Below are 19508 nucleotides of genomic sequence, written 5' to 3'. Positions count from 1 at the left end.
ATCTTTTCCCTTCTTCAAGGGTGGTGCCCTGAGGTGATCTAATGTAAATTGGCTCATATTATTTATTATAATAAATTATTATTAATAGCCAAATTTAACCTAAAAATCCCTTTTAATGATGCATAAACACTACTTAAAGGTCCCATAATATAGCTCCGTCATTCAGCGCCTACTTGGAGAGCCTTGCCTGCTACGTCACTCTCAGGGAGAGGATGCCCCTTGCGTTAGCGGTAGCATGTGCTAATGTTTATGATGGATGAAATGCTGTGGCTCGCGGGGATTTTTTAATTCAACCATACCAGTTTGACCAAGAATTGGACCCAGAAGGAGAGGCTCCTAAAGAAATACAGACTCTATGGGTGCAGCAAGAGGTTTCAGAATGTTTAGTGTGTCTAAACAATGTTAGTTTGTTTTATAGTTTGTCATAGTTAATATCATGTAGCTAGCCTGTAGGAGCACTGTTTTACCAATGGGTGGGCTGCACAGACGATGCAGGAATCACTTGATTTCCTCATTCTGGGAGTTTGCAGGCTCAGGGAGGACCAGCTTATAAATGTGGAGACCAGAGAAAACGTGTTTTTCCTAATATGGGACCTTTAATTGTGTCTTGTGTCTTTAAATGTAACCCCACTAGTCTACTACAGGAGTAGAAGTTGATTTGTACTTACAAGCCATTGGATATTGCCGCTATTGATTCAAGTTGAAAGTGCTCTGTAGTGAATCTAATACTTTGGGGGACTATATATATGTGTGTGTATATATATGTTTTTATATATATATATATATATATATATATATATATATATATATATATATATATATATATATATGTATATATATATATATATGTATATTTTCCTTCACTTTGAAATGTAGAAGGATACCTTCGTGATACCTTCAGTTTATTACCAGGAGGCACTCGACCAGCTCTCCGTTCAAAGGGTTAGATCCCTAAACCTACAAGAGGTTGCTTAAAAGCTGGCAATTTAAATAGGGATTGCTTAAGCTGGTGGTGAGGGGACTCGCCTAGCTTGTAACTGCCTGAATCTGAACGTCTACCCTGCTTCCTCTGGTTTGGCACCTGACATGAATAGCCATTGAGTCAGATACGGCCATCAGCCACGCCTGTAATGACAGCTCTCCTCTAAACAATCTGGGCTCTTGGTATGGAGCTAGGTTGGATTTTAAGGGCTTTTGGTAAACCCTAAGGGACTATTTAATTTGATAGGCTAGAGTAACCTTTAAGAACCTTTAAGATATTATGCACACTTAACACCTGACTTTTACTTCCAATCAAAGAGACATAAAATCAGTGTCCACAACTTTAACTTTAACTACATTATGCAGGTTTTATTGCATAGATTTTAGCAAGGGCAAAGCATACAGTGCAGTACTTATTTCAATTACTATAAATCATTATCAAAAATACTTTTTGATAAATTACAATACTTTGAATAACTAATTAATCTTAGAGAGCCCAACCTAGCCCGAGGTCTCTCAATTTTCCCAAAGTCCAAACTTCACGCCAGCAAAGTGAACAAAAGTACTCCAATATCCAAATTGTAATCCACAGCATGTTGGCAAAAATGGTTAATCCATTGTGCTCTTAATTCCTTGGTTTGTTTCTGCTGAAGATTTCTTGAAGTCCTTTCTGCGATGTTTAGGCTGCTCACATTCTCCTTCTCGGGTGTTTCTTCAAGGCTGGAGCTAGTGGAAGAATGAACTTCTCAGGTTATATACGCTCTTGCTTTGGACACTGGCTTGGTTTTGTGTCCTTATAAGGACAGTTTCACACCATCTCTAAGTTCAATGACTAATGGTCCCTTGATGACGGCTGACGATTTTACAGTGATCTAACATGCCTCGGTCACAGTCTGTACCTGTGCCCAAAGCGTGATCAGATTTTGACACTTATTTTTTGGCTTCATGTTGACCTGATCAGTTCTTTAACACTTTCTCATGACCTCAGCTCAACACTGTTTCTTTACTGATTTTCATTAGATCTCTAAACTTCCCTTAATTGCAGCACTTCCTCTATTCACAGAGAAACACAGTGGTGTCGCCATTTCCTTTTCACATCCTCCTCCAACGTCTCAATATAAGGATTCTAATACTTCTTTAAATTAATTTATGGCAAACGTAATGCAGCAGGCACATTTTTGATATATTGCAGAATCATTTCAGGACTAAGTACACTTTCCCTTTCTTGTATTTGTGTCTGGCCGGAGTGTATGAATCTCAATTTTCCTGACACTGTCTCCGTGTGTGTGTACATACTGGTATTTATTTTAGACAGGAGTAAGTGGATCTCAACTATTTTGACACTGGGAATAATTACTGTAAGAGTATCGTATATTTCATGGGTCTGATTTTGAGACTGCAGTCTGCCCCACAGTCACTTCCAGGAGCTCTTCAGAGGTTTCATTATGATAACCATGCATGGTGGTGATTTACCCGCTGTTTCTGAAAACATGTACCACAGTCTATGGTACCAACAAAACCTTTACACTCTCCTCTTGCCTTTTCTCTTGCTCCAGCATTGAATATGCACACCCCCCCCTAACGTATTAAAATGGGTAGCACGGTCAGACTGGGTGTTAAAGAAGAAGAGAGGCCACTGATGTCACTCTCCTACACCGTGTTTGGGATTGCCAATTGCATTTGAATTATGCACTCTTTTTTTGTGGGGCTGGTATGAAAACGTTAAATGTCCTCTTTGTCCTCTCTTTTTTTTTTTTTAATTACAGCATTACAGCAAATCTGGATTCTGGTCCAGATTTGCTTCCATATTTAAGTAATTCATTATTTTCTGAAGTCAAACAAGTAACAAAATACAGGCACTATGGATGCAACAATTGTTGAGCAGAATAACAATACCACTTTATTGTGATGCAATATGAATCCAGTGATCTAATGTTTATTGGATGTGAGATGAAGATGAGGAACAAACCTTTGTGAGGAAGATGAGCTAACAATTTATTTTCAGTGGACAGGAAATGTAGGCATGTCCAAATCTGGTGTAGTCACCACCGTTCCAGTAGTTTGAAATGAAGAAATTGAACTTCTCTTTTGTCTCTGCTGAATTTTTTTCAATACAAATTAGGAAGTTCAATCAGAAGCAGAATGACAGTGTCGGTGCTGGATGTGAAGATGGGTCACGCTCTGCTCGGTGTGCTCGTGTTATTCTGTGAGTACATCTGTGACTTTCTATGTGATTGTCAGTATTTATATCAGTGTAGTAGTTGTGTAGACATGAACTTTGTTGCTGTTTGTCTTGGTTCAGATTGGAGGATTATGTTAAATTTATTACTCAAATGGTTACTGACGCACTAGTTTGTGCACACGTACCTGGACAATGCATGTACATCATATGATCATAGCTATTATAGCTGTGGAATTACATATATTGCTTATTTACCAGGCCTTTATATATTGAAGAGGTTTTTAAATGTGTTTCCCACCTCTGCAGCTCCGTATCATCACAGAACTGTATGATCCTGTTGATTGATAAACAATAGTTGTCACTGATGAAACTCCAGCTGGATTTTGTATTTGATTCTGGTCTAATGAAGTTTTCATCTTTATTTTAGGGCTGAATACACTCCTGTATGGACATGCTGAAGGTGACTAGTTATCTTTTCTATATTTACTGATTATGCTTGTCCTGTATGTCACCTGCTGTATCACTCTTGATCACTTGTTTTAGCAGCTGTGTTTTTCCATATATGTGTCATTTTACTCAGTGCACATTATGAAATGACTGGATTAGTGCTCAGTTGTTCAGGGAAGCTACTTGGAAAGTGAAGCTCTGCATGATGCCACTGACTTCACACTGGAATAAGTTTAGTGACTGTAAAGATGCTTTAGTTTTTAGTTTTTAGTCTTCATTATGGTCCAACACTGTGTATAGTTGTGTGATACAGTCACTTACAACAGTCTGTCACTCACTCAGTCATTGTGGGCGGTGACGTGGTGTGTTTGCTGCCACATGCTGTGTTTCTCGTTATGACTTCTGGGAGCTGCAGCAGTCACAAGTTGACAAATTATTAACCAAACAAAAAGTGTCTGATATATTCAAAGTAATCATAAACTACAAACCTCCAGAACAGTTTCACTGCTTGTTGGCATAATTTCTGTATGACTTTAAACTTTATTTCTCTCTATTCTCTATGTATGAGTGATAAGAATCACTCTTAACTGTATCCAGCAGCTCTGTAAAGTAATTGTTACTGTCACCGAGTTCAGCAGCAACAGTATAACTTATTTATAAGCCATGTTGATGTAATCATGTTTTGCACTGTGTATGTATGATGTGTGATTCAGGACATGAGTAGTGGTGCACTTCTGCCTCTGGTGGACAAAATGAGTATTACAGAAAGAAACACTGAATTTCCATCACAAACATTTTTGCAGTCTTACACACATATGAAACAAGAAGAAAAAAAAGTATAACTTGAAGAAAGTAATTCTCACTTGCTTCTGTACATTTTTGTTACTATCTACAAAATCAGTGAGTTTGACTTTAGTACTGGAAACAGAATAAAGATATATGTTGTATTAGTTGATTAGTTGAAAAACATTGTACGTTTGATGTAGATTTAACTTTTCTTCATTTTTGTTTCCTTTCTGTGAATTCTTGAACATGAACAGTTCCGAACAAGGCTGTTGTGACTCGGCATCCAAACTGGACTGAAGTATACAGAGGAGAGAGGATCACTCTCAGATGTGAGATCAGAGATGGAGGAGACACTGAGTGGGAGTATGAATGGAGAACAACCAGCTCAGAAAAACCTTCAGATCAAAATGAACACATAATTACATCTGTGACTGAATCCCACAGTGGAGACTACAGGTGTAAGGGCAGAAAGAAACATACGCAGCATTCTTCAACAGATTGGAGTGATCCCATCAAACTGACAGTATCAGACAGTAAGTCACATCACATTTCTTTCAAAGTGAAGATTATACAGGTCATTAAAAAACAGTTTTTGTTCATGTGTATATTTAAAATGAACCTTCAGTATGTACTGATTGTGCAGAATGTATCTGATCCACTATCAAAACATGTTTTCATTCAAAAAATCATTTTCCAACAGAACCCCGGCCTGTCCTCACTGTGTCTCCATCATGGCTGAGTGCTGGAGCCTCAGTAACTGTGAACTGCAGTGTTAAAGATCCATCTGCAGGATGGATGTTCTTCTTGTATAAGAGGGTTTCTCATCCAACAGGACTTTTGAAATCCCACCGCTTTAAGCCACTACTTGGCAGCAGCAGTGGGACTGAACGGGACTTCATTATTCATGGACAGACACACACAGCAGAATTTTTGTGCAATGCTGAAAGAGGAGATCCAGGGTATTGGTACTCTGTGCACAGTTCCTCTAAGTTTGCCTGGTCTTCAGGTCAGTTTGTTTCTATCTCTTAAGAAACAGATGTTATATCCACTCTGTTCATTTTGTTTCTAAATGATGAGAAACAAACAGTATCTTGAAAATATGTAAAATAATTTATTTTGGTCTTATTATCTTGCCTCTCTCACACTAGCGTCAAGCTGAACTTCATGCTTTCCACCTTACTGGGTGGAATTTACTTGTTTTCTTCTGTCCTCACTCTTTAACACAACACACAAAAAGACAGATATGATATCTTGGCTAAAACTCTGCTCTCATTTACAAAAAAGTACTTTTAGTCTGGATACTTAAGCTCTTCTTCTGCTTACAGCAGCTGGGGTCACTTGGTTGTCTATCATCTAAAATGTTCTCAAAATTGTAGCAAGAGATTAAAGTAGAAATCATAATTTGACCAAAATACTGAACTTTGTTGCAATAAAAACAAAGCTAAGGACTATTTGAATGGAGGCATTTTATATCTGAAGATATCTGTGCTCTGTGTTTAACCTCTTTTCACATGTTGTTTTTCAGATATTCACTTATCACCATCTCTCACAGTGAGTCCTGACAGTGCTCAACACTTCACCTCTGACTCTGTCTCACTGAGCTGTGAGGGAAACTCTACTGAGTGGACAGTGAGAAGGTCATCACCTGAGGAGAGATACCAGTTCGACTGCACCTGGTGGGGGACATTGAATGGTTCAACATGCAACATCAACACTGACAGGACCAGTGATGCAGTGTACTGGTGTGAGTCTGGATCGGGAGAGCTCAGCAACGCAGTCAACATCACTATACAAGGTACGATTTCATTACATTTTGTTTTTCTTTGACTTATTACTTCAAACATCCTGTTGTGTGTTGAGGAGGACAGCACACTGACATGTTAAGAGTTCTGCCCAACACTCTACTTCATCATCTTTCCAGTAATTAATGGTTTTCACTTAATAAACATAGTTGAGTATTTAATCACACTGTGATTTTCACAATATAGAATATAGATTTGTGTTCTTTAGTTTTTAGGTCCATGATCACCATTTAAAGTCCAGTGTGAAGGATTTAGTGATATTTAGCTGTGAGTTTACAGATTCAACCAACTGTAAGGGTTCTTGAACATTAGACACACAAGGTGTATGAAAATGAAACGTCACATTTTATGATCACTGTTAAATCAGTGACAACAGTGTTAAAGACAAAAACCCAGTATGTCTTTTCTCATCTCTCTACATGAGCTCATTCTCAAGTTCCTCAACCAGCTGATCTCTGACTGAAACCTCGTATTCTTTGACTGTTTAACAGGTGGAGATATGATCCTGCTGAGCCCTGCCCGTCCTGTGACTGAAGGACATTCTGTTAGTCTGAGCTGCAAATCAAGAAATCAAACATTTGACTCCATTGTGTTTTTCTATCACAATGAGAAAGTCATTCAGAGTGACATCAGATGGGAGTTAAATATCTCTGCAGTGTCAAAGTCAGATGAAGGATTCTACAAATGTCAACACTCAGGACGAGAGTCAGCACAGAGCTGGATGTCAGTTCAGGGTGAGTAGGATTAAAACAATTGCTGCATTTTCTTGTAAACTGTTTGTGTTTGACTGAGAAATACATTTAGACGAATATTGTTTTCCTAGTGGATCAGTTGTATCCAAAGCACGTTCAGACAGACCCATAATGACGACACTATGGGAGACAGAAGTCTGTGTTATGAGTTCACTCTGTGATGGACTGACAGTCTGTCCAGGATGTAATCTCGCTCTCATCACATGGGCTGGATATTCACCCTGTGACCCTGCAAAGGATAAGAGGCCACTGATAATTGATAATTTAACATTTGTCTTTCAACAATTAAAACCACAGTAAAAGTGTTCAAGTCGGCTCGTCAACACTTAAAGTGAAAGTCTCGCCAAAAAGCAACCAAGGCTTTATTTGCGATTGAATATGAGTCAAACCTTCGCGTAAACAAACAATTATGTCGATCAAGGCACTTTTAAGATTTACCGTATTTGCGTTTTCGGGCACGTTGATTTTTAAACATGAGTGCTAGGGGCAGAGATACGATGGCACTAAAATCGCTATTTTCAGAACAGTAAGAAGGCTCAACACAACATGAAACTTTGCTCGTAGCATCACCAGGGTCTCTACTTGTGAATAAGAGCATTGAGAACATTGTTTGTGTACACAGAGTTTATAAAAAAAGAAGGTTTTTATACTACTCATGTTAGCTGCTGCATCTCCGGCGCGGCCGTCAAGGCAGGCAAAAAATGTCGATCCCTGAATGCGACCTGACAGGCAGGCTTGAGAAGCGTACCACCATTATTCTCCTGCCTGTCAGGTCGCACTCGGGGATCGACACTTTTTGACTGCCATGACGGCGACACGCCGGAGATGCAGCAGCTAACGTGAGTAGTTCAAAAACCTTCTTTTCGTATATACCTTCCATCGTATCTCTTACCCTAGCACTCCAATTCAAAATTAACATGTCCAAAAATGTGAAAATGGTAAAACTTGAAAGTGCCTCTTTTGTCATAATTATGCTTTTACTCAAAGGTTTGACTCATATCCAATCGCAAATAAAGCCTTTGTTGTTTTTTGCCGTGAGTTTCACTTTAAACATGGTTTTACCTTCACAAATGTTGCATACAGTAGTGAAACTTCACATCAAATAAAGGAACCCAGGAAAGGGAGATATGATGTTATGTCGCTGCTATGAAACTGTATGCAAACAATTTTACATATGCTAACAGTGCTAACAGACTGACACACGGGTGTCTGTTTCAATCACTCCCTTATCGCTTTATTACACAGAGAACTCAACAAGTTATAGCGCACAGGTGCCACCTACTGGTGACTATTCACATAGGGCAACATTAGTTTCATACATAACATTTCCTCCCCGCTAAATTATGTTGTCAATAACCACAAAGTATCTTTTAAATGTTTTTCTTTTTTTTTTTTAAGTTTCTCTTCAACCTTTTTGTTTAACTTCAAAAACCATATTCTTCAAAACTCCACCATACAACAGTATTTGAACTTTTTCCGTGTGTTCACTCATCATGGTAACGAACTGGTAGTTTAGTGATTCTCACAGGATAACGTCTAACAGTCTCTGTTATCTCTGCCTCAGCCTGTCTCATCTTTGGTGGTTCGTTAGACTGATCTCTCTTTGGTGATGCAGTAGTCTCAGAACCTCAATCATCATTCTTTTCAGAGTGAGTGGTATTCCCGTGAGGTTGAGAGCAACTATCATTCAGGGGTAGTAACACTGAGGGGTTGACAGGTACGTTCAATGCAGTGTGATCAGGGCATGCCAACATTTGATCCACATGTCGTTTCCACACTCCTTGTGCTCCTACATTCACCTTGTATGACACTGGTCCAGTCTTTTCCATAACAACCCCTTGTGACCACTTCTCCTCCCCCCCTCCTGTAGTCACACACCAAGACCGACTCTCCAACATCAAACTGTCTGTCCTTCAAGTGCTGTTGGCGCTGTAGTTGTTGGGCATCCTGCGAGCTGTGCACAGCCCCGGCAACCCTGGGTTTCGGGCAATCTAGCCGAGAGCGCAGTCTGCGTCCGAGGAACAACATAGCCGTTGTTTCCTTTGTAGTGGCGTGGGGGGTGTTGGGTGTTTGGTCAGGAGAAATATATCAAGGCGTTGCTGCACAGGCGCTGTGCCTCTGGAGGATTTTAGAGCATGTTTGAATGTTTGCACAAAATGCTCAGCCAAGCCATTTGTGGCAGGATGGTACGGTGCCAAGCGGATGTGTCTGACTCCATTTCACTTCAAAAAAGGCGCTGAATTTGTCAGAAAAAAACTGAGGTCCATTGTCACTCACAAGAATGTGGGGAGTGCCATAGCGACTAAAAAGGCCTCTCAGCACTTGAGTGGTCTTATTGGCTGTGGTACTATCCATAACATGCACCTCAGGCCACTGGAATGTGCGTCCACAGCGACCAGGTACATATGTCCTTCAAATGGACCTGCAAAGTCCACATGTATCCTCTCCCAAGGACTGTAGGGCCACATGCAAGGGTGTAGGATTTAGCCTCGAGCTCAATTTGAGAGTCAATGCCGGGCCACCACACATAACTGCGCGCCAAGCATTTCATCCTCACGACACCTGGATGTGCTGTGTGTAGCTCCTTCAGCACCCGAGGACAGAGTTTAGGAGGCATAACCACTCTCACACCCCACATGAGGCATCCCTGCTGTATTGTGAGATTATTTCGACGCAGCAGATAGGGCAACAGCTCGTCACATGAGTCTTTTGCTGCTGGAAAATGACCGGTTGAAACCATTTTTAGGACATAAGACAAGGCGGGGTCAGACATGTTGTCCCGTCTGATCTCTGAGTTACTGACTGGTAATGTGTCCAGCTGAGCAGAGTAGAACACCTCTACTGCGCCTGGCCTCTCATGATGAACATGCGGAAGTGGTAACCTTCATTGTCCATCGGCATCAGCATATAGGAATCCTTTCCTGTATTGAATGGTGTACTCATCAGCTAAAGGAGGAGCGCCCGCCGCTGCATTCGGGCTGCAGCCATCGGTGGTGTACTTTTTACTGGACTCAGGATGGAGGTCAGTGGACGATGGCCAGTGAGTAGGGTGAATTTGTTATTTGTTAGGCACTGGTGGAACTTGCACACTCCAAAAACTATTGCTAATGCCTCTCTCTCTTTCTGAGCATAATTTGGCTCTGCCTTGCTGAGAGTTCATGATGCAAAGGCTATAGGTCTTTCTGTGGCATCAGGCATGATGTGTGAGAGCACAGATCCCACCCCATATGGTGAAGCGTCACATGCAAGGGGAAGGGGCAGCTCAGGGTTATAGTGGGTCAGTACCTCCTGTGATACTAGTAGTGCTTTAGCTTTCTGGAATGCTGACTGACAAGCTAACGTCCACTGCCATTTCTTCCCTTTACTGAGCAGTTCATTTAACGGTTGCATGACAGTGGCCAGATCAGGAATAAAATGTCCATAATAGTTTAACATCCCTAGAAATGAACGTAACTGACTGACATCACACGGTGCTGGTGCTTCCACAATGATTTGAGATTTGTGGAGACCAGCTGCATCGATGATATGGCCCAAGTATACCACAGACTCTTGGAAAAACAGACACTATTCCTGCTTGAGGTGCAGGCTGTATTCCTCTAGCTTGCCCAGGACTGCATCCAGCGTTTTGAGATGTGACTGTTCATCAGGGCCACTGCTGAGAATGTCATCCAAGTAACAGGGAGAATATGGCAGTCCAAGTAGCACTTGATCCATAGTATTCTGAAATAAGGCAGGTGATGATGCTACGCCAAATGGTAACCGATTACCTAGACTTCCTAGACTCCTCTTCTACCTCCATCTGTTGATAGGCATTTGACAAATTCAATTTACTGAAGTGTTGACCTCCTGCTAGTGAGGCAAAAAGGTCCTCAATGCGTGGAATGGGGTATTTATCAACACAGAGGGCCGGATTGAGGGTGACTTTAAAATCCCCACACAGTCTCACTGTGCCATCCTTCTCCTGACCAGCACCACGGGTGTGGCCCAAGCACTATGCTCTACTCGTGAGATGACCCCTAGCTCCGTTAGGTGTTTCAATTTCGCTTCCACGCGAGGTCGAACAACATAAGGCTCATTACGAGGAGAGCAGACTTTGGGTTCACTGTTGGATCTTGAAGTCAATCTGGCTTGAATTCCTTTCATTGTGCCAAGCTTTTTAGAAAAGACAGCTGAGTGTCTCTTTAACACTGTCTCCAAGTTGTCTTTTTCTCTTTGCTCAATGGCATGCACAGTCTTTAAGTCTTTCCAGTTCAGTTTAAACACTCTCAGCCACTCTCTGCCAAACAATGGAGGTGCATTCACTACGTACAAAGGCAAATTAGCACACTGTTTTTTTAGTTTAACTTGCACTTTGATGACACCTTCTGGGGCCAGCGGTTCTCCAGTGTATGTCTTGAGCATAACATCAGTGTGCTGTAGTTGCAGTTCGCTCAGCATGTTTTTGTACTGTTCCTAGGGAATCAACGACATGCAGCCCCTGTATCCAATTCCAGCTCTATTTTCTTCCCATTCACTATAGGCAGTAGAGAGATTTGTGAATATTTTCCTTTTTGGGGCAAAGAATATAGTCCCAACTCACAGTCTGTGTCAGATTTAGTCTCCTCACTTTCCTGTTTCTCTTGCCTCTACATGATGAATTCTCAACTTTTAATCTTTTGCACTGCGTTTAAACGCATTACCTTTCTGCTGTGATTTCTCCACTTTCGGTTTCCTCTCTCCGTCATGGCTGCTTTTGGTTTTACTCCGACACATGCGCTTGTTGTGGCCTTTTCTCCCACACTGGTGGCAATCGCGATCCTTGTATCAGCAGTCTTGATCTGTGTGATTCGTTTTCCCGCAGCAGCGGCATCTGTCACCTCTTTGTGAAACCAATGCGTTCACTTTAAGAGGGCTGCTCGGCTGCTGCACGTCCTGCGCAGCCGTCTCTGCCGACACAGCATAATCCACTGCTTTTTTAAACGTGAGATCCTTCTCATTCAAAAGACGCTTCTGCACCGTTTCACACTTTAATCTACACACGAATCTGTCATGTAGTGCGTCTTCCAAATATGCACCGAACTCACAATGTTCCCACAGTCCTTTGATTACTGCTACATACTGCGCCACTCTATGCTCTTCTCTCTGATTCCTCTTCTGGAACCGGAATCTTTCCGCTATCACCAGTGGTTTCTGGGCAAAATGGGCTTGCATAACGTCCACAACTTGGTCATACTCCAGCTCCCCAGGCTTGCTAGGACCAACCAAACTGCGGAGCAATCCATAAGTTTGAGGTCCCGTCAAACTAAGACAGCACTGGCACTTTCTTTGCAGTCCGAATCTTATTTGCCAGGAAGTAATGTTCAAAACGTTCAATATACGTTGTCCACTGCTCTCTGGCCTCATCAAAAGGGTCCATATGTCCAATTACTTCAGTCATGATGAGTCTTTCGGTGGGGTGTCCTGGCTTATTAGCCTCGTCAGAGGAAGAGCGGCTCATTACCTCTCAACAGCCATACTAGCTAGCTAGCTGGTCCATGCAGCATGGTCGATCTTTTATGTCCAAACTTGACCCACACTGGCAGCTCACTTGCAGGTCATGAGAAAAGTGTTCCGGATTACACAACTCGTCACCAATTTATGTTATGTCACTGCTTTCAAACTGTATGCAAAAAATTTTACATATGCTAACAGAGCAACACTGACACACGGGTGGCTGTTTCAGTCACTTCCTCATTGTTTTATAACACAGAGAACTCAACAAGTTATAGGGCACAATTGCCACCTACTGGTGACTATTCACATAGGGCAACATTAGTTTCATACATGACACATGACAAGTAAGAGATGTTCTTGGCCAAGTTTAAACTAATATGTCTCCAATATTTATAAAATATTTCGGGGCTAATATTAATTTACTGTTCAAGTATTTCTGACCTGTGTATGATGCACTATATAAACTGGACTTAATCATAGGGACACTAATTTCCTTCTCTATGTCTTTGTTCTAAATCTAACAGCAAACGGACCAAAGGCTGAACTGAGGGCTGATTACAGAGACATTCTTGTAGGGGGCAGTGTGAACCTGACCTGCTCTGTGAACCCATCATCATCATCTGGTTGGAAATACTTCTGGTACAGAGGAGAGAAAACCTCTGAACCTCTGACCTCTCAACTCTCAGCTGGACCAATCAGAGTCTCAGAGGGAGGAGTCTACTGGTGCAGAGGAGGAAGAGGAGAGCCAGTTAACTACACAGAGTACAGTGATTCAGTCACTATCAACAAAATCAGTGAGTTTGACTTTTGTATTGGAAACAGAATTAAAATATATGTTGTATTAATTGATCGAAAAACATTGTACGTTTGATGTAGATTCAACTTTTTTTCATTTGTGTTTCCTTTCTGTGAATTCTTGAACATGAACAGTTCCCAACAAGGCTGTTGTGACTCTGCAGCCAAACTGGACTGAAGTATACGTTGGAGAGAGGATCACTCTCAGATGTGAGATCAAAGATGGAGGAGACACTGAGTGGGAGTATGAATGGAGAACAACCAGCTCAGAAAAACCTTCAGATCAAAATGAACACAGTATTACATCTGTGACTGGATCCCACAGTGGAGACTACAGGTGTAAGGGCAGAAAGAAACATACGCAGCATTCTTCAACACATTGGAGTGATCCCATCAAACTGACAGTATCAGACAGTAAGTCACATCACATTTCTTTCAAAGTGAAGATTATACAGCTCATTAACAGGCTGTTTTTGACAATATATATATTTTAAGTCAATCTTCAGTAAGCACTGATTGTGCAGAATGTATCTGATCCACTATCAATACATGTATTCATTCAAAAAATCACTTTCCAACAGAACCCCAGCCTGTCATCACTGTGTCTCCATCATGGCTGAGTGCTGGAGCCTCAGTAACTCTGAACTGCAGAGTTAAAGATCCATCTGCAGGGTGGAGGTTCTACTGGTATAAGATGGTTCCTCATCCATCAGACTACAGATATGAGCAGCTACCTGGCAGCAGCAGTGGGACTGAACAGGATTCCTACATTGTTCATGGACAGACACACACAGCAGGATATAGGTGCAGAGCTGGAAGAGGAGATCCAGTGTATTCCTCTTATTCCAGTTACTCTAAGTTTGTCTGGTCTGCAGGTCAGTTTGTTTCCGTCTCTGAAGAAAATGATGTTGTATCCGCTCTGTTCATCTTGTTTCTAAATGACGATAAACAAACAGTATCTTGAAAAAGAAGAAAATTAATTTACTGTGGTCTTATGATCTTGTCTCTCTCTCACTAGCATCAAGCTAAACTTGATGCTTTCCACCTTACTGGGTGGAATTTACTTGTTTCCTTCTGTCCTCACCCTTTAACACAACACACAAAAATACATATATGTACATATGTATATACATTTACAAAGACTACTGTTTGTCTGGATACTTAAGCTCTTCTTCTGCTTACAGCAGCTGAAGTCACTTGGTTGTCTATCATTTAAAAATATACTCAAAATTGTCGCAATTGGTCAAAGGAGAAATCATAATTTGACCAAAATACTGAACTTTGTTACAATAAAAACAAAGCTAAGGACTATTTAAATGGAGGCATTTCATATCTGCAGATCTCTGTGCTCTGTTTGACCTCTTATCACATGTTGTTTTTCAGATATTCACTCATCAGCATCTCTCACAGTGAGTCCTGACAGAGATCAAAAATTCACGTCTGACTCTGTCTCTCTGAGCTGTGAGGGAAACTCTGCTGGCTGGAGAGTGATGAGGTTTTCAACTGAGGACAAATACTGGTCAGCCTGCTCCACCTGGGGGACAATGACTGGATCAACATGCAACATAAACACTGACTGGCCCAGTGATGCAGTGTACTGGTGTGAGTCTGGATCAGGAGAGTTCACCAACGCAGTCAACATCACTGTACAGGGTATGTTTTCATTACATCATGTTTTTCTTTGACTTATTATTTCAAACATCCCGTTGTGTGTTGAGGAGGACAGCACGCTGACATGTTAAGAGTTCTGCCCAACACTCTGCTTCAACATCTCTCCATTAATTAATGGTTTTCACTTAATATACATAGTTGAGGATTTAATCATACTGTGATTTTAACCATGTATAAATATAGAATAAAGATTTGTGGCTGATGTGTTCTTCAGTTTTTAGGTCCATGATCACCATTTAAAGTCCAGTGTGAAGGATTTAGTGATATTTAGTTGCGAGTTTACAGATTCAGCCAACTGAAAGGGTTCTTGAACATTAGACACACAAGGTGTATGAAGATGAAACGTCACATTTTATGATCACTGTTAAATCAGTGACAATAATGTAAAAGAAAAAAACCCGGTATGTCTTTTCTCATCTCTCTACATCAGCTCATTCTCTAGTTCCTCAACCAGCTGATCTCTGACTGAAACCTGGTATTCTTTGACTGTTTAACAGATGGAGATATGATCCTGCTGAGCCCTGCCCGTCCTGTAACTGAAGGAGATTCTGTAAGTCTGAGCTGCAAATTAAGAAGTCAAACATTTGACTCCATTGTGTTTTTCTATCACAATGAGAAAGTCATTCAAAATGACAGCAGATGGGAGTTAAATATCTCTGCAGTGTCAAAGTCAGATGAAGGATTCTACAAGTGTCAACACTCAGGACGAGAGTCAGCACAGAGCTGGATGTCAGTTCAGGGTGAGTAGGATTAAAATAATTGCTGCATTTTCTTATAGACTGTTTGTTTATAACTGAGAAATACATTTAGACGAATATTGTTTTCCTAGTTGATCAGTTTTATCCAAAGCACGTTCAGACAGACCCAAAATGACGACATTGTGGGAGACAGAAGTCTGTGCTATGAGTTCACTCTGTGATGGACTGACAGTCTGTCCAGGATGTAACCTCGCTCTCATCACATGTGAGCTGGATAATCACCCTGTGATCCTGCAAAGGATAAGAGGCCACTGGTAATTGGTAATTTGACATTTGTCTTTCAACAATTAAAACCACGGTGAAAGTGTTCAAGTGGTCTAGTCAACACGTAAAGTGAAACTCTCGCCAAAAAGCAACTAAGTCTTTATTTGCGATTAGATATGAGTCAAACCTTTGTGTGAAAGAATATTTACGTCGAGAGGGCACTTTTAAGATTTACCGTATTTACTTTTTCGAGCACGTTAATTTTGAATGGGAGTGTATGGGGCAGGACATGCTAGCATCAAAATTATATTTTTAGAACACCAAGAAGGCTCGACACAACATGAAACTTTGCTTGTAGTATCACCAGGGTCTCTACTCATGAACACGAGCATTGAGAACATTGTTTGTGTACACAGACTTTATGAAAAAGAAGGTTTTTGAACTATTCACGTTAGCTGCTGCATCTCTGACACGTCACTGTCATGGCCGGCAAAAATTGTCGAACCCCCGAGTGCGACCTGACAGGCAGGAGAATAATGGTGAACTGCTCCTCAAGCCTGCCTGTCAGGTCGCCCTCAGGGATCAACACTTTTTGCCTGCCATGACGGCTGCGCACCGAAGATGCAGCAGCTAAGGTGAGTAGTTCAAAAACCTTCTTTTTCATGAACTCTGTGTACACAAACAATGTTCTCAATGCTCATGTTCATGGGTAGAGACCCTGGTGATGCTACGAGCAAAGTTTCATGTTGTGTCCAGCCTTCTTAGTGTTCTAAAAGTAGCTATTTTGATGCCATCGTATCTCTGCCCCTAGTACTCACATTCAAAATGAACGTGCCCGAAAACTTACAGTAAATCTTAAAAGTGCCTCTTTCGTCGTGATTATGCTTTTGCACTAAGGTTTGACTCAAATTCAATTGCAATTAAAGCCTTGGTTGCTTTTTGGCGAGAGTTTCACTTTAAACAAGGTTTTGCCTTCACAAATCTAGCATTAAGTAGTGAAACTTACAAATCAAATAAAGAAACCCAGAAAAGAGACTATATGACAAGTAAGAGACGTTCTTGGCCATGTTTAAACTAATATGTGTCCAATGTTTATAAAATAATTCAGTGCTGATATTAATTTACTGTTCAAGTATTTCTGACCTGTGGGTGCTGAACTATATAAACTGGACTTAATCACAGGGACTCTAATTTCCTTGTTTATGTCTTTGTTCTAAATCAAACAGCAAACAGACCAAAGGCTGAACTGAGGGCTGATGACAGAGACATTCCTGTAGGGGGCAGTGTGACCCTGACCTGCTCTGTGAACCCATCTTCATCTGGTTGGAAATACTTCTGGTACAAAGGAGAGAAAACCTCTGAACCTCTGACCTCTCAACTCTCAGCTGGACCAATCAGAGTCTCAGAGGGAGGAGTCTACTGGTGCAGAGGAGGAAGAGGAGAGCCAGTTAACTACACAGAGTACAGTGATTCAGTCACTATCTACAAAATCAGTGAGTTTGACTTTTGTATTGAAAACAGAATAAAGATATTTGTTGTGTTAATTAGTTGAAAAACATTGTATGTTTGATGTAGATTTAACTTTTCTTCATTTTGGTTTCCTTTCTGTGAATTCTTGAACATGACCAGTTCCAAACAAGGCTTTTGTGACTCTGCAGCCAAACTGGACTGAAGTATACAGAGGAGAGAGGATCACTCTCAGATGTGAGATCAAAGATGGAGGAGACACTGAGTGGGAATATGAATGGAGAACAACCAGCTCAGAAAAACCTTCAGATGAAAATGAACACAGTATTACATCTGTGACTGGATCCCACAGTGGAGACTACAGGTGTAAGGGCACTAAGAAACATACGCAGCATTCTGCTACAGATTGGAGTGATCCCATCAAACTGACAGTATCAGACAGTAAGTCACATCACATTTCTTTCAAAGTGAAGATTATACAGCTCATTAAAGCCTGTTTTTGTTCATATCATGTTTAAAGTGAATCTTCAGTGTGTACTGATGGTGCAGAATGTATCTGATCCTCTATCATACCATGTTTTCGTTCAAAAAATCATTTTTCAACAGAACCCCGGCCTGTCATCACTGTGTCTCCATCATGGCTGAGTGCTGGAGCCTCAGTTACTCTGAACTGCAGAGTTAAAGATCCATCTGCAGGATGGAGGTTCTACTGGTATGAGATGGTTCCTCATCCATTAGACTACCGATTTGAGCAGCTACCTGGCAGCAGCAGTGGGACTGAACAGGATTCCTACATTGTTCATGGACGGACACACACAGCAGGATATAGGTGCAGAGCTGGAAGAGGAGATCCGGTGAATTACTCTGAGTACAGTAACTCTGGGTATATCTGGTCTTCAGGTCAGTTTGCTTCTATCCCTTAAGAAACAGATGTTATATCGGCTCTGTTCATCTCGTTTCTAAATGATGATAAACAAACAGTATCTTGAAAAAAGTAAATACATTAACTGGTCTTATGATCTTGTCTCTCTCTCACTAACATCAAGCTAAACTTCATGCTTTCCACCTTACTGGGAGGAATTTACTTGTTTCCTTCTGTCCTCACTTTTTAACACAACACCCAAAAAGACAGATATGATAGCTAAACTCTGCTCTCATTTACAAAAAGTACTTTTAGTCTGGATACTTAAGCTCTTCTTCTGCTTACAGCAGCTGGAGTCACTTGGTTGTCTATTATTTAAAGGTATACTCAAAATGGTAGAAAGAGGTCAAAGGAGAAATCATAATTTGACCAAAATACTGAACTTTGTTGCAGTAAAAACAAAGCTGAGGACTATTTGAATGGAAGAATTTTCTATCTGAAGATCTCTGTGCTCTGTTTGACCTCTTATCACATGTTGTTTTTCAGATATTCACTCATCAGCATCTCTCACAGTGAGTCCTGACAGAGCTCAACACTTCAACTCTGACTCTGTCTCACTGAGTTGTGAGGGAAACTCTGCTGAGTGGAGAGTGATGAGGTCATCATCTGAGGAGAGATACCCGCTCGACTGCACCATCTGGGGGACTATGAATGGATCAACATGCAACATAAACACTGACAGGACCAGTGATGCTGTGTACTGGTGTGAGTCTGGATCAGGAGAGTTCAGCAACGCAGTCAACATCACTGTACAGGGTATGATTTCATGACATCATGTTTTTCTTTTACTTATTACTTCTAACATCCCGTTGTGTGTTGAGGAGGACAGCACACTGATGTAGAGTTGCACGATACCCGCGGTACCCACGGTACCCTGCGGTGCCAAATCCGAACGGTTCCTACTATACTAGAAATTCTACACGACGGTACTACCGTGGATTACTATACTACCGGTGCCAGTTTCTGCTACATAGCGGCCGCCTCTACTCTCCTCCCGGCTTCTCACTGCATGCTACTCCCTTGTAAACAAACCCACATGCTAACTACTGCAACCGAACTACACAGCTGCTGAATGATTGGCTGTTTGCCTGTTACTGGTGATGTCCGGGGATATGATAGGCTGTTTCCGCACGCTGGGTCCGCCCGTCTGTTAGCTGATTGGCTGTTTGTGTGTTTCTGCCGGCAAGAACGAACTCCATGAAGACAGCTCCGCTTCGATAGAAATTCGCTTCAAAACAAACAACAAGCTAAAGTTCTGTCTCACCCAGA

The 19508-nt window shown here is 41.3% G+C and overlaps 1 protein-coding gene and 1 long non-coding RNA gene across 2 annotated transcripts in view; both read left to right on the top strand.

Annotated features, from left to right (window-relative positions):
- The window catches only part of LOC115588980 (uncharacterized), a 654211-nt gene that overhangs the window by 257045 nt on the left and 377658 nt on the right, over positions 1–19508 (top strand). The gene's annotated exons all lie outside the window — the stretch shown is intronic.
- On the top strand, positions 17584–18989 carry LOC115589014 (uncharacterized). Its single transcript, XR_003985462.1, has 3 exons — positions 17584–17758; positions 17924–18217; positions 18726–18989. It is a non-coding gene; the product is annotated as an uncharacterized LOC115589014 (long non-coding RNA).

Source organism: Sparus aurata, chromosome 10 (assembly GCF_900880675.1).
Source record: "Sparus aurata chromosome 10, fSpaAur1.1, whole genome shotgun sequence".
Lineage (NCBI taxonomy): Eukaryota > Metazoa > Chordata > Actinopteri > Spariformes > Sparidae > Sparus > Sparus aurata.
This window is presented reverse-complemented; position numbering and strand designations above follow the sequence as displayed.